At 46.1% G+C, this 14666-nt stretch overlaps 1 protein-coding gene across 2 annotated transcripts in view; it reads right to left on the reverse strand.

Annotated features, from left to right (window-relative positions):
- The window catches only part of camta1a (calmodulin binding transcription activator 1a), a 413228-nt gene that overhangs the window by 183480 nt on the left and 215082 nt on the right, over nt 1-14666 (reverse strand). The window lies entirely within an intron of this gene.

Raw genomic sequence — 14666 nt, forward strand, 5'->3', positions numbered from 1 at the left:
AGGAGTTTGTAACGGGAGGAGTTTGTAACGGGAGGAGTTTGTTACGGGAGGAGTTTGTTACGGGAGGAGTTTGTAACGGGAGGAGTTTGTAACGGGAGGAGTTTGTAACGGGAGGAGTTTGTAACGGGAGGAGTTTGTTACGGGAGGAGTTTGTAACGGGAGGAGTTTGTAACGGGAGGAGTTTGTAACGGGAGGAGTTTGTAACAGGAGGAGTTTGTAACAGGAGGAGTTTGTAACAGGAGGAGTTTGTAACAGGAGGAGTTTGTTACAGGAGGAGTTTGTTACAGGAGGAGTTTGTAACGGGAGGAGTTTGTTACAGGAGGAGTTTGTAACAGGAGGAGTTTGTAACAGGAGGAGTTTGTTACAGGAGGAGTTTGTTACAGGAGGAGTTTGTAACGGGAGGAGTTTGTTACAGGAGGAGTTTGTAACAGGAGGAGTTTGTAACAGGAGGAGTTTGTAACAGAAGGAGTTTGTTACAGGAGGAGTTTGTAACGGGAGGAGTTTGGTTTAACACAAAGCGCCAACATAAAACATTTACGTCCCTTTTACAATCAGTGACAGTGGAGGCCTTTTCCTCTTTGTGTGTGTGTTTGTGTGTGTGTTTGTGTGTGTGTTTCTGTGTGTGTGGGTGTGTGTGTGTGTGTATTTGTGTTTATGTTAAATTGTGTAGTTGTTTGGAGCACACACGAGTTCGAGCGCCGCCCAAGTCCCGAGCGCCACTGAAGTACAGAGCGTTAGCATTAGCCTTGTTAGCTGTGATAGTGTCGTGTGAAACACTGACTCTGAGTCGGGTCGTTACAGAATCAGCTCTGAGCTTCAGCTGTGACGCACAGTAAAGATCTCTCGGTATCGGATCAGAAAGAGCTGATCCGATACTGATTACAACACTATAACTTTAAGTATCCACAGATATCAGACATGAACCGATTTACTTTAAACAAAGAATAAATTATATATATGTGTGTGTATGTATATATATATATATATATATATATATATATATATATATATATATATATATATATATATATATATATATATATTCTGAACATTCTTGAATATGTTTGTATTCTTGCTCTTCTTCTTCTTCATAAAATGTGCACTGTGGTCTAGACAACCCAAAATGTGTTGTCCACATATGAAGACGCCAGGTCCCAGAAGAATCAAACAGCTTAAAACAGATGAACACAGGACTGAACAACAGCAACACAAACACAAACAACACAAACAAACACAAACAACACAAACACAAACAAACACAAACAACACAAACACAAACAACACAAACACAAACAACACAAACACAAACAACACAAACACAAACAACACAAACACACACACACACACTGAGAACACAATGGAGAAGACAAAATACTTTGATAGATTTGTTTTTGTCAGCAGCTCCTCTGTGTGTACACTACACCAGGGCAGTTTATGAGGAGGAGAGGAGGAGGTGAGGAGGAGGAGGTGTGGAGGAGGTGTAGAGGAGGAGGATGTGTGGAGGATGTGTGGAGGAGGAGGTGAGGGGGAGGAGGTGTAGAGGAGGAGGAGGTGAGGAGGAGGAGGTGTGGAAGAGGTGAGGTAGAGGAGGAGGAGGTGTAGTGAGGAGGTGTGTGTGTCTTTAGGGGCTGCAGTTGTCTGTTTATCTCTGTATCATCCATCATTTCCTGGTCTAGATCTCAGGGGCCAATCAGAGGAGACGGGGGGAGGAGGGGGAGGGAGGGGGGTGTGGGCTCCCAGATGCCCCACCCACCTCATACACACACACACACACTAACACACACACTCACACACCTCAATGACACAGACACAGGACTCAAACCACAAACCTTCAGGTCAGTGTCAGACTCTGAGCTGCTGTGGCTCTAAACCTTTAAACCCCTGAGATAAACCAGAGACAGATTTTAAACTGATTCATGTTTATGTGAAATAAAAACTAAATGAGGAAATGTTTGTTGGACTCGATGCAGCTGATCCTGTAACTCCAGACTCAAACTGTCCAGACTCAAACTGTCCAGACTCAAACTGTCCAGACTTTAACTCTTAGTGAATCTTTGTTTACACTGGTCAGGTCCAAAAACAATCAGGTGATGAGATGAACAAACATAAATATAAACATAAATATAAACACAAACATCGAGTGGAGGTTTATGAGGAAAATGAAACGTTTCTATTGGTCAAAGTCAAACCTGGAGCCAAACATCAGGACGTGAAGTGAATCGAGGCTTTGTGCTCAGATCTGTGACGTTTGAGGCTCTAAACATAATTTAGTTGTTTCTATGACGATAATAAAACCTCTTTACCGCCCCCTGCAGGTGTGAAAGTTCTGGACACATTGTGTAACGGCGCCGCTCGAGTTTTGTTGCCGAGTTTGTGAAACATGAATTCGTGAAGCAGCAGATCAGAAAACACCAAACTTTTTCTGACAAATGTCGTTTGAAGGTCGGAGCTCGGAGCAGAAAAAGAATCAAGAAAAGTGAATGTAAAAATGTGCGTTGTTTGTTTCAGCTGCAGGTTCGTCCTTCAGAAGACGGAGGCGTGTGTGGTTTTTCTAATGACGCGCTGCATGAGACACAGAGACGGCGCAGATGAGATAAGGCTCATCTGATCTGGGCTGATCTGATCTGGAAATTGGGGTGAGGCTTCGGTGTCAGAGGCTCGGAGCTCGTATTTATCGGCGCGACACAAAAACTTCTTCGCTCAGCTATTTTTGAGGGACCGTTAGAGAGACGCTATTTTCAATCTCAGGCACTTTGAGGCTCGGCGGCGAACGTCTACGGGCCCCGCGCCGACGTCTGAGTCACGGACCGACGCCGCGCCACCGGGACGTCTGCTCGCGGATCCCGGCGCGACTCTGTGTACTTAGTCCGTCCAATTAATCTTATCAGAACGATACATATTTAGACACCTGGCGGAAAGCTAACTGCGGCGTTATCAAATGAGCGCTCGAGTCTCCGATGCCTAAACGCGCCGCATTAATATGGAAATAGAGGCCGCGGACAAAGAGCGCGCGGCTCCTCACGCACGCCGCGCTCTCTTTGGAGTTTGCGGCGATAATAAGCTCCAGCCTCCAGGTGGTGTTAGGCCTTGTCCGGTCCTTTAGGAATCATTCATTTACCCAGGTAATGGCGTTCGCTCAATCAGATTTGTTCATTTGAAAAAGTCAGCGGAGGTGGAGGAGGGAGCGGGTTATGAGGCTGTGACGTGCTCAGAATAACAAAACAAAGTGAGAGGAAAAGTCCCAGCTCCTCGTCTCCAGACACGAGCTAAAACGGGCGTCTGTGGATGTGGGAGAGTGCGCTCCTAAAGAGATCAGTGTAAAAAAACCCACGGCCCCGGTGAATCATCCCAAATCCTCAAATGTTCCCACAAATACAAAGATAACACTTTCAAAGTTTACCTCTTACCGAAATAAACATGGCTTATCACGTAAGAGCAAAGTCTGCGAGGGCACTATTTTTAGAAGTAAACCAATTTGAGTCTAGAGGAAACAGCGGAGAGGAAGCGGCGCGGGGGAAACGGCGCGGGGGAAACGGCGGCGTAACACGGGGAGACCGTTGTGTTTCTGTAAAGAGTCTGATTCTGAAAGAACACTCCAAACAGGACACTTCAGAACAACTTTCACTAACTCTGATTCTGTTTATACAATTTCCCTGTAAGTTTTTTTTAAAAATCTGTGACAAACACACGAAGAACATGTTTAAAGCTCCAGTGTGTAACTTTATGCAGGAGACACGTCACCTGCAGGAACACAGCGTTAAAGACAAACTATGGAACATTAGACATGCTTTATGCTGCGGAATATTACAGCGGAAGGAGCGAGGAGGAGGCCCAGGTACGAGTCAGGTCTGTGGTCGACGTGGCCCTGTTGTCATCTCGTGTGTCACCACTAGATGTCGTCTCTGTTACTGCTGTTTTTGTGTAAAGAAGTGACGTCCCCACAGCTTCAGCTCCAAATGAAGCTCATTGTTGTGAGTGTCATAGCAACCACAGAGCCAATCAGGAGCGAGGCTGTTGAAGTTAACACCCCCTCTTAGCAACACTGTCAATCAAAGCTGTTGCTAACGGTAACAGGAGGCGCCTGATTCGTCTGTTATTAAAGTTCAGATGTTGATTTACAGACACAGAGTCACAGTCGTCCTCGTTTAAACGCGGCGGCAGGTTTGTCCGTTTATAAACACGAGCGAGGACGGGGGACAGGTGAGGGGGGACAGGGGGACGGGTGAGAGGGGGACGGGGGGAGAGGGGGACAGGAGAGAGGGGGACAGGGGAGAGGGGGACAGGAGAGAGGGGGACAGGGGAGAGGGGGACAGGGGGACGGGTGAGAGGGGGACAGGGGAGAGGGGGACAGGAGAGAGGGGGACAGGGGAGAGGGGGACAGGGGGACGGGTGAGAGGGGGACAGGGGAGAGGGGGACAGGGGAGAGGGGGACAGGGGAGAGGGGGACAGGGGAGTGGGGGACAGGGGGAGAGGGGGACGGGGTGAGAGGGGGACGGGGGAGAGGGGGACAGGTTTGACATTGACGACTGAGACAAAATCCATCGGGATTTGGACTCTGGTTTGAGGGAAACATGAAGTTCAGACTCAGGTGAGTCGCACTGAGGCAAAAGTGGGCGGGGCTCAATAATGTGATATTAGCATAAACTGCCATGTTTACAGGGGTCAAAAGGTCAACTCCAGTGCATTTACTTTATCCACAGCTTTACCTCAGAGCCCCTCCCTCCTCTCTCTCTCTCTCTCTCTCCTCTTCCTCCTCCTCTCTCTCTCCTCCTCTCTCTCTCTCTCTCCTCTTCCTCCTCCTCTCTCTCTTTCTCTCTTTCACCTGCTCGTTTCAGAGTTTTGATTAACAGCACATACACGCTGTTCTCATATCGGTGACAGTGGGAGCGCGGGGGGACGCGGGGGGACGCGGGGGGACGCGGGGGGACGCGGGGGGACACGGGGGGACACGGGGGGACACGGGGGGACGCGTGAGAGCCCGGGAGGCTTTGAAGATGGCGGCTGAGCTGGTGAGCGCCCTCGAGTGGCACAGGGGGGGAGGGCACACCTGCTGTTCTCAATTACCCATCAGAGCCCTCAGCCATCACAGACTTTACCCCCGTGTGTCAGCGAGAACGCACACACACACGGACACACGGACACACGGACACACACACGGACACACACACGGACACACGGATACACACACAGACACACACACGGACACACACATATACACACGGACACACGGATACACACACGGATACACACACGGACACACACACGGACACACACATATACACACACACACCTCACCGCCTTTAAGTGTACGACTCTCAGACACGCCCCCTCGCTCTCGTTTACATCCTGAGCCTCGTCCAGACGTATAATTAATATTTGTGCGACTGACACGTCAATACCGGCCTGATGTCGGCCATTACGGCGCCTGTCAATCACAGAGTAAACACGGGTCAAAGAGTCGAGGCCTGAGCGACAGACGCTCCCCCGGCGTCTCTTTAAGTCTCTGAAAAGCTGCAGAGTGCGGCTTTAACACATCCACACAAACCAGACAGGTGTTTTTATTTTACTGATGATATATTTATAATGAGACAGTAAAGATTAGTCTAGAATGTTCCGCAGTGCAGCATTAAACGTGTATCTGCAGGAGACGACAGGAGACAGGGACAGGTCAGATCTGTGGAGTTTGGTCACAATAAGAAGACAGGGTTTTCAAGACTTTTATAAGAAATAACCTGAAATGGAACAAATGTAAGACAGAGAAGTTAAAGCCACACTGCGGAACATTCCAGACCAGTAACACCTAAGGCCTGGACGATATGATAAAAAATAAGATGATTACACTGCTCTTTCAGACAGGGGGCGCTCTTTACACTTTTATTCTCATCAGACACAGAACTGTCTTAACTGACCTGCCCAGACGTGCGCCACCTGCAGGCAGACAGGTGACACTGCGTCTGAAAAGTTACACAGTGCACCTTTAACACGTGTTTGTGCATAAACGTGCGGCACTTTTCAAACACATTTGTTTTGTGTTTGAGTCTTAAAGAATCAAAAGGAGGTTCAGCTCATCATTGTTTCAGTTTTTATAACTTCAGTTTTGTATAAAGTCGATGTTTAAAATGAACCTGATCCTGTTTTTAATGTTTTAAATGAACCTGTGTTTGTTTTTGTTTGTGTTGTTCTCTTTGTTTTTGTTTGTGTTGTTCTCTTTGTTTTTGTTTGTGTTGTTCTCTTTGTTTTTGTTTGTGTTGTTCTCTTTGTTTTTGTTTGTGTTGTTCTCTTTGTTTTTTGTGTTGTTCTCTTTGTTTTTGTTTGTGTTGTTCTCTTTGTTTTTGTTTGTGTCGTTCTGTGTCTGGACTCATGAGTCTCACAAAGACACATCTGTGGTCAGGGGTTTACATCAGAACTGCAAGAAATCCTCCTGAACGACATCAACGAGGACAAAGAATGAACGAGAGTGAAGGAAGAACGAGAGCGAAGGAAGAACAAGAGTGAAGAACGAGAGTGAAGAATGAGAGCGAAGGAAGAACGAGCGCAAACGACGAACAAGAACGAAAGAAGAACTAAGGAAGAACGAGAGCGAAGGAAGAACGAGAGCGAAGGAAGAACGAGAGCGAAGGAAGAACGAGAGCGAAGGAAGAACGAGAGCGAAGGAAGAACGAGAGCGAAGGAAGAACGAGAGCGAAGGAAGAACGAGAGCGAAGGAAGAACGAGAGCGAAGGAAGAACGAGAGCGAAGGAAGAACGAGAGTGAAGGAAGAACGAGAGTGAAGGTGTCCACCGTCCAAACCTCAGTCCTGTCTCATGTCTGTCTCTGTCTCACTCCTCAGAGCCCTGAGTCTCTGCGTCTCCGTCTCATTCAGGTGTTTGCTAAAACTACTTTAAATGTAAATCTGCCGTTGAGAGTCATTGTTTGTGTGGACCAAACCGCCCCTTTAATGTCCTCTCCTTTTATTGTCCTCGCTCTGATGTGGCTCTTTGACACTTTTCATACGAGGATCATGTTTGTCTAAAAACTATTTTGCTTCTCAAAAATGAAAGACATTTGAAGGACATTTAAACTGGATGAATGTCACTGCGGCACTTTAATAATGTATAATATTTATCATCTCACTTGTGTTTTTATGTTTTAAATGGACGTGTGCAGGTCTTTGGTTTGTTTTTGTGTGTTTTTGTTTGTTTTTGTGTGTTTTTGTTTGTTGTGTGTTTTAACTGGACTCTCTTTGAGCTCTGCCTGGACAAATAAAGATACATGAAATGTGCCTTAATACTTATTGTAGTCAAACGTCCACAGACACAGACACTTTAAAAGTATTTACAGAAGCTGCTGTCTGAAAGAAAAACAGAAGTGAAGCAGACGGGTCGTTGTTTAGACTCAATCAGAACGACTGTGACATTAGACACACTAATGTTTAGAACGAACGCTACAGGAACAAAAGAACGAGGGTTTATGCAACACAAAAACACACAACTGTATCACAAAAACACACAACTGTATCACAAAAACACACAACTGTATCACAAAAACACAACTGTATCACAAAAACACAACTGTATCACAATCAAAACACTCACACTGGAACAGAGAAAAACAGAAGAACGAGCTTAAACAGATCTACAAAACTATCAAATGTTAAATTATACTCAGCTTGTGTCTCTATGGTTCTCATCTCTGTTATAATTTACACTTTTTAAATCACAAAATTCATCTAAAAATACTTCAGAAAACAAACACTCAGCTCATTTCAAGTTCATAAACTACAGTGTCCAGTGGAGCTGACGTCGCCGTAAACGTCGTCACACTAAAGCGCCGCCTGCTGTGGCGCCCCCTATGGACAGAGGCACGTCGCACTAGAGCAGCACGTTTTTATTTATTTGTACCAAAATGACGACGCGACGCTGCAGAATCTACAAGAATCAACGATTAAGAAAATAAAACTGGAGAAGGAAGAGCGTATGAAAAAAAAGATCGACAAAATGGTTTTACGACACTAGAATGTGATGATGTCACACTGCAGGTGGGGTCAGAGGTCACACACACTGAAGTTTATGTGAAATAATCCAAAGGTAAAAGCACAAATGTTGAACCTGATCATTTTTATCAGTGACTCGACCCAAGAGAAAGTCTCACTGTCGCTGTCCATGTCTTTATTATTATTATCGTCCAATAAAACGTTGTGATGTCGTCTGAAACTCGTCAATATGGCGTCTTAAAAATAAGTTTTTAAATTTTGCTGAAACATGAATCCCTCCAGATGAAACTGCAGAGAGCGAACGACGAGGAAACAACGACAACGAGGTTAAAAGCTCCGAAAAGTCGATTTCGCAGAATACGCCTGATTTAATTTCAAAAATAATTTGCCAAAACGAATCATTTGTTTATAAAGAGTTACGATTTTGTCTGTTCCAAAACGATCGCTCAAATGAAGTGTCTGAATCGGAGCGAGCGCCAGGAGATAAAAGTGAGTGATCAGGTTAAGTTGGAGCATGTTTGAGCGGCTCTGCAGATGGAGCTCCATGTTTGTTTACTCACTAAATACAGCAGTAATGATGAGAGGGTAGAGGCTCCCGCAGATGGAATTCAGGATTGGAAGACAGATCGTAGCCCCTCCCCCTCGCGCGGCGCTCTATCTCTGCTGCCAGTGACACAAACCCGGGCCCGAGCGCCTTCCAGCGCAAAACAGATGTTGCACTTATCTGAATGAAAAAATCACACGCAATTTACAAAGAGTATAAATTATGTTTGTGGTGCGACACGAGCGCCGCTGTCCCCGTGAGACCCGGCGCGCAGGATAACGGCGAGCGGCGCGGGAGGGGGGGACGGGGCTGGATGTGCGGGACTCTTATCTGCTCGGCGGCGGCGGCGGGAGCCAAACGAGGAGCCGACCGGTGGCGCCGATGAGGCCGATAGCGTTAAGCCCGTTTCACGCGTGTTTCGGGGAAGCTGCCGACACAAGTCACAACTTAACGCTCTGAGCTCGCCGCGTTCTGATGTAAGGACGGGATTCATAAAGAGCCGTGTCGTACGCCGGCTCCGTCGCCCCCGACTACACGGCTCACGGCGCAGTTATGTTGAGGTTTTGATTCGCAGCTTAGGTGACACACAATCTGAGGTTTTAGCTGTCAACACGTTTCTTATTCAACTGAAAATGTTTAAGTGACAGGAAGCGCTGACGACATCCACCTGATGTGTGGCGTCTGCTATTTTCAGCCTTAAGTCGGAGCCGTGTTCTTATTTGGAAACAGCTTCACAGTGATTCATCGGCGCATTTTCAGACGCTAATCTCCGTAAATCTCCTCGTGCTCGTTCCTTCATCATGTGAGTTTGTGTAAAAGAGCTGAACATCAGGATCGTATCAAATATAAATAAATAAAGATATGACCAGGGACAGAAGAAGAAATATCAAAGCTGTTGAGTAAGATCAGATCTGTGGAGCAACGACAACCTGCGTCAAATCAGAAAGTGAAAGTAAAAACAATGAATTAAAACTGTGAAGAATCTGGACCCACGACAACGAGCCACGACAACGAGCCACGGCAACGAGCCACGACAGTGACCTGGACCAAAGTCACAGACAGAAGAACAACAAAGATCAGAGGAGAAGCTTCCAAAGACATTTAAAATCAGATTATAACAGATTATAACTCACATTTTAACTCAGATTATAACAGATTATAACTCACATTTTAACTCAGATTATAACAGATTATAACTCATAACCTCAGATTATAACAGATTATAACTCATAACCTCAGATTCTACCTCAGATGATAAAGGTACAAACTGTAAAACCTTCAGACCTCGGTCCGTTCTCTTCAAATAGTTTTAAAGTGATAAATATTTCAGTTTTGAAGTGTCTGAAGCTGCTCTCGTTTCACATTTGTCAGACACTCGTTCTCTTAAAGTAGAAATGACTCCGCTCTGTGCCGTCTGACTGTACTTCACTTTTGATCTCTGTTAGCATGCTAGTTGTTGTTAGCATCGTCGTGACAAATAAACTGTGAACCGTCAGGATGAGACACGAGGTGAATGAAGAATGACTCTGGACCAGAGCAAAGTGTTTAAACAGACTCAGGTCTGTCACGTTTTAAGACGATAAACGTTTGAACAGCAGTTTTATTATGAAGAGACAATCAGGAAGTGCACTGTTATCGTTAGCATGACTGTGACGACAAAACTCTGGCCTAAAGCTGCAAAATGAGCTGATAAAGACATGAATAATAAAGAATGAAGAGGGTCACCGGGGGGGCAGAGGGTCTGTGGCCCCGGGGTTTAAGGGGCCTGTGTGAGGCCCGTGTGAGGCCCGTGTGAGGCCCGTGTGAGGCCCGTGTGAGGCCCGTGTGAGGCCCGTGTGAGGCCTGAGGATGAATGAGGTAAGTGAGGAATAACTCTGGACTCTGTAGCAAAAATCAGGACGAGCGGCTTTAAGGAGACGTGTGTGAGGGACAAGGACACGCCTCACGCCAACAGCGGCTTATGCATCACCTGGACGCCGCCGCCGCCGACCTTCCCCTATTGATCCCACCATGACGGAGCAGAGCTGAGGCCACAGCTGAGGCCACGGCTGAGGCCACGGCTGAGGCCACGGCTGAGGCCACGGCTGAGGCCACAGCTGAGGCCACGGCTGAGGCCAGATATTGAGCCACTTATGATTAATTCACAAATCCAGCCTTGTCCACAAAAAGGTAAAGAACAAAGTACAAACAGGAAGAAGTGAGACAAGAGAGACGGAGGGAGGGATGAAGGGACAGAGGGAGCGACGGAGGGATGGAAGGAATAAGGTCAAGAACGTAAAGTTAAAAGCATGACACAGCTCCAGATTTCATCTCTGAGTTAAAGGAACGGACAGAGGGATGGAGGTAGGGACGGAGCGAGGGATAGACAGAGGGAGGGATGGAGGGATAAAGTGATCGACAGATGGAGGGAGGGATAGAGGGAGGGACATGGGATGGAAGGAATAAGGTGAAGAACTCAAAGCTGGACACAGCTCCAGCTCCTCTGAGTCAAACTGTGGAGACGTTGACACTTCAGTCACAGGTGGAGTTCTCCTCCAGCACAAGGTGGCGCTGTGGAGAGACGCAGTGACCAGAGGAGGAGCGTGTCCCTCCCTCGCTCTCCGTCTTTTTTTAGTCCTGAGGATGAATCTGGGGAGGGCGGTGAAATAGAGCTGTAACTCTATCTGCTCACTGAAGCGAATCACAGAGTCTATCCCACCTTTCACCCGGGAATCACAGAGCGGCCCCCGTCTGGTCACCGCGCCGACCACGGCAAACACACGCCGACCACGGCAAACACACGCCGACCACGGCAAACACACGCTGACCACGCCAAACACACGGCGACCACGGCAAACACACGCCGACCACGGCAAACACACGGCGACCACGCCAAACACACGCCGACCACGCCAAACACACGGCGACCACGCCAAACACACGGCGACCACGGCAAATACACGCCGACCACGGCAAACACACGGCAACAACATACCGACCACACACCAACCACACGCCGCGGTCACAGGAGCCCAGGGGCCCCGTGGAGGCGCAGGTGCCATGAGAAATCAGACAGGGCACAGGGAATTGAAAAAGAATCAGACTTTGACTTGGTGCGATTCTCAAATCTCAAACTCTGCGTTTATTTCGACGATAAACTAAAGTCACACATCAGGTCGTTCTGTGGAATAATCGCGTTACAGAAAAACCTTTTTTAAAGTCTGACATTTTATAAACGATAAACCATAAGCCACTGACACAAAAACAACAGATTTAAACCACAAAAACAATTATAAACCCACAATATTGTTAAAAATCACGAGCTGTAATAAATAAACAGCAGAATGAGACACTTTAGTCTCGTTTTACGACTCAAATCTGATCAGAATAAAAATAAACAAACATTTCCCATTTGTCCAAAGAAAAACTCATGTGTGATAAAAACTGACCCCAAAAACAAACTGTTGCATGTTTCATATAAAGAACGAGAAATGAACGTTGAGATTATGGAGACTGGAGTTTAGACCTTGACATGTTCTGAACATACGATTCTTGTTTATATGAGTTTATGTTTCAGTCTTTTCTCAGATGTAACTGAGTCTGTTTAAATCTGCTCTGACCACGAGGCGACTTTTAAAGATCTACACTGGTCCTGGTTTATCTCAGGGTCACGTTCTAAAAATAACCCACAACAAGCAAAATCTGTGAAGTTTCATCTTTATTTTTTACATTATTCTCTCTGTTTTTGTCTGTAAAACCCCTCACCACACACTTTATACACTTTTCTCACACAGGCGTTAACATTTTCTCACATTTCTCTCTCGTTTAAACTCTCTCAAAGTTCAAACCTTCGTAGGCGTCTTTGTCGGTGCAGAACGTTTCATCGACATTGTGGGTTTTGTCGGGGAGAAAACAAATTGCAAACGTACAGCACTTCAGAGTCACACTGAGATCCAACGTTTATGTAAATTTGTCTGAACACATTCTGTACTGGACAGGAGACACGGCACGGAGGAGACTGATGGACAATGGTCTACAGTCCAACAGCCAATCAGGACGCACGACACAATGGTCTACAGTCCAACAGCCAATCAGGACGCACGACACAATGGTCTACAGTCCAACAGCCAATCAGGACGCACGACACAATGGTCTACAGTCCAACAGCCAATCAGGACGCACGACACAATGGTCTACAGTCCAACAGCCAATCAGGACGCACAACACAATGCACATTCAGACGATGTAAAAAACACGTGAAATTGCACAAAAAAAAACACAGCGAGACGACGAAAGGTGAAGCGCGATACAGCGAGGGACGACTGTAGTGCAAATACGATAGGATTAGATTAGATTATTTGTGCAGCACAGTGTGTACACGATGTCATTCAAAGTGCGTTACAGAATAAGAAATACATTAAAACCACAAAACAAATCCAAACATAAATAATCATCATCAAATATTTCAGTCAGACGTTGATTCTTCTGGAGGTTTTTATGTGACTCTGCACAGAATCATCTGAATCTTTAAACATATTCTGCAAATGTAACGGCGATACGCAGCTCCACGCCGGACGTCACGGAGCGTCGTGAACACGCCGGTCTGAGGCGGCGGCGTCAGTCTGGAGGTAAAACTAAACATATTGTATCTGCAGACACCTCCACTCTGCCTGGATTGAGTCTTTCATTTGTGATCTGTGTGGTGTGGGGATTTCACACAAACACTGACACTCGGTGACTCACCAAAATAAATACAGCTCATGCCAGAATGTGGAGCAAACACGCCACAGGCTCAGGGCCGCCCGCTGCATCATCAGGGCCGCCCGCTGCATCATCAGGGCCGCCCGCTGCATCAGCCGCGATCCGAGATGGAAGCGGCGACTGTGAGCCTGGCAAAACACCACTCCATCTAGAAGTTGGTATTTCTCAGAGTTCTAATGAGGATCAGTCTATTGACTCTGTATTTTGGTCCAATATGGAGCCTGTTAGCCGCACGACAAACGCCTTTTTAGGATAAGTGGCTTTATATTTACTGGCAGAGCTTGAAACATAATAAATAAAAACACTGTGACGTCGTGCGGGGGAGAATCGCCGTGTCAAAGAGGCTCTTAGATGATTTAGAGACATTAAAGCCAAAGGGTCAGGACTGAAGTCTGAATAAACTCGACTGGGACATTTTCAGGACAACGACGCACAAAAAGTCACATGTTTTTGTCTGAAATGTTCTGACGCGTCACAAACATGAGCGAAGCCACAGACGCCATTTTAAAAAAGCAAAACCCTGTCGAGTCGAGAAGAATGAAGCTTTTGAGTTTCGTTTCAGCTTTTACAAACTAGAGATTGTGTTTTGTATCATTATATCAGGCCGATATTTGGACTGTTTAGCATATGGGATATCGATCTTAAATCTCCAGCACAGGGCGATATTTTGTTTTGGTCGATTTGCTGCATAAAAACACACACAACAAACACACAAAGCTTCATTTGAACATAAAACTGAAGCTCGATGTCGCTCCAGAGAAACACTGATAAACGATAAGATTGAACCTACTTTAAAGTCTGACAAAAGCCGGAGAATCTCAGTGAAACAAACCGATTTTTAAATAAACAACATCATTAAAGGACCGAGCTGAAGCATCACAGAACGAGCCGATAATGAGCCATAGCAGTCATGTAGTGTCCCCTCTATAGCTCAAATCTGACTTTATTACATAAAAACGGCAAAATCCTCCCGACGACTGCGAAAAAATCCACAATAAATCCCCACGATAAACACTGAGCCGAACATCTATGGTTTCAGATTTCATGTACTGAGCGATTCGTGGATGTGGTGATTATCGTGACAGATCTGTGACCGCGCCGCCCGACCGCGCCGCCCGACCGCGCCGCCCGACCGCACCGCTCAACTGAAGGTCTCAGGTGAAAAAGGTTTGGGAGTTTCAAGTGAATTAAAATAATAAAAAGTGGATAAAATAATTTAAAAACACAGTTCATGGGCCGTCGGCTGCTCTGGATTCTAAATAATCGACATCGGGCATAAACAAACAAATATCGGTCGGTCTCTAGGACAAATGTTACTGAGACTGACATGAATTTATGAAGAAAATAAATAAATGACTTAAATTCTGATGTTTTTGCTGCAGCTGTAAGAGTGAAGTTACAAATAAAATA

This window comes from Periophthalmus magnuspinnatus, chromosome 7 (assembly GCF_009829125.3).
Source record: "Periophthalmus magnuspinnatus isolate fPerMag1 chromosome 7, fPerMag1.2.pri, whole genome shotgun sequence".
Lineage (NCBI taxonomy): Eukaryota > Metazoa > Chordata > Actinopteri > Gobiiformes > Gobiidae > Periophthalmus > Periophthalmus magnuspinnatus.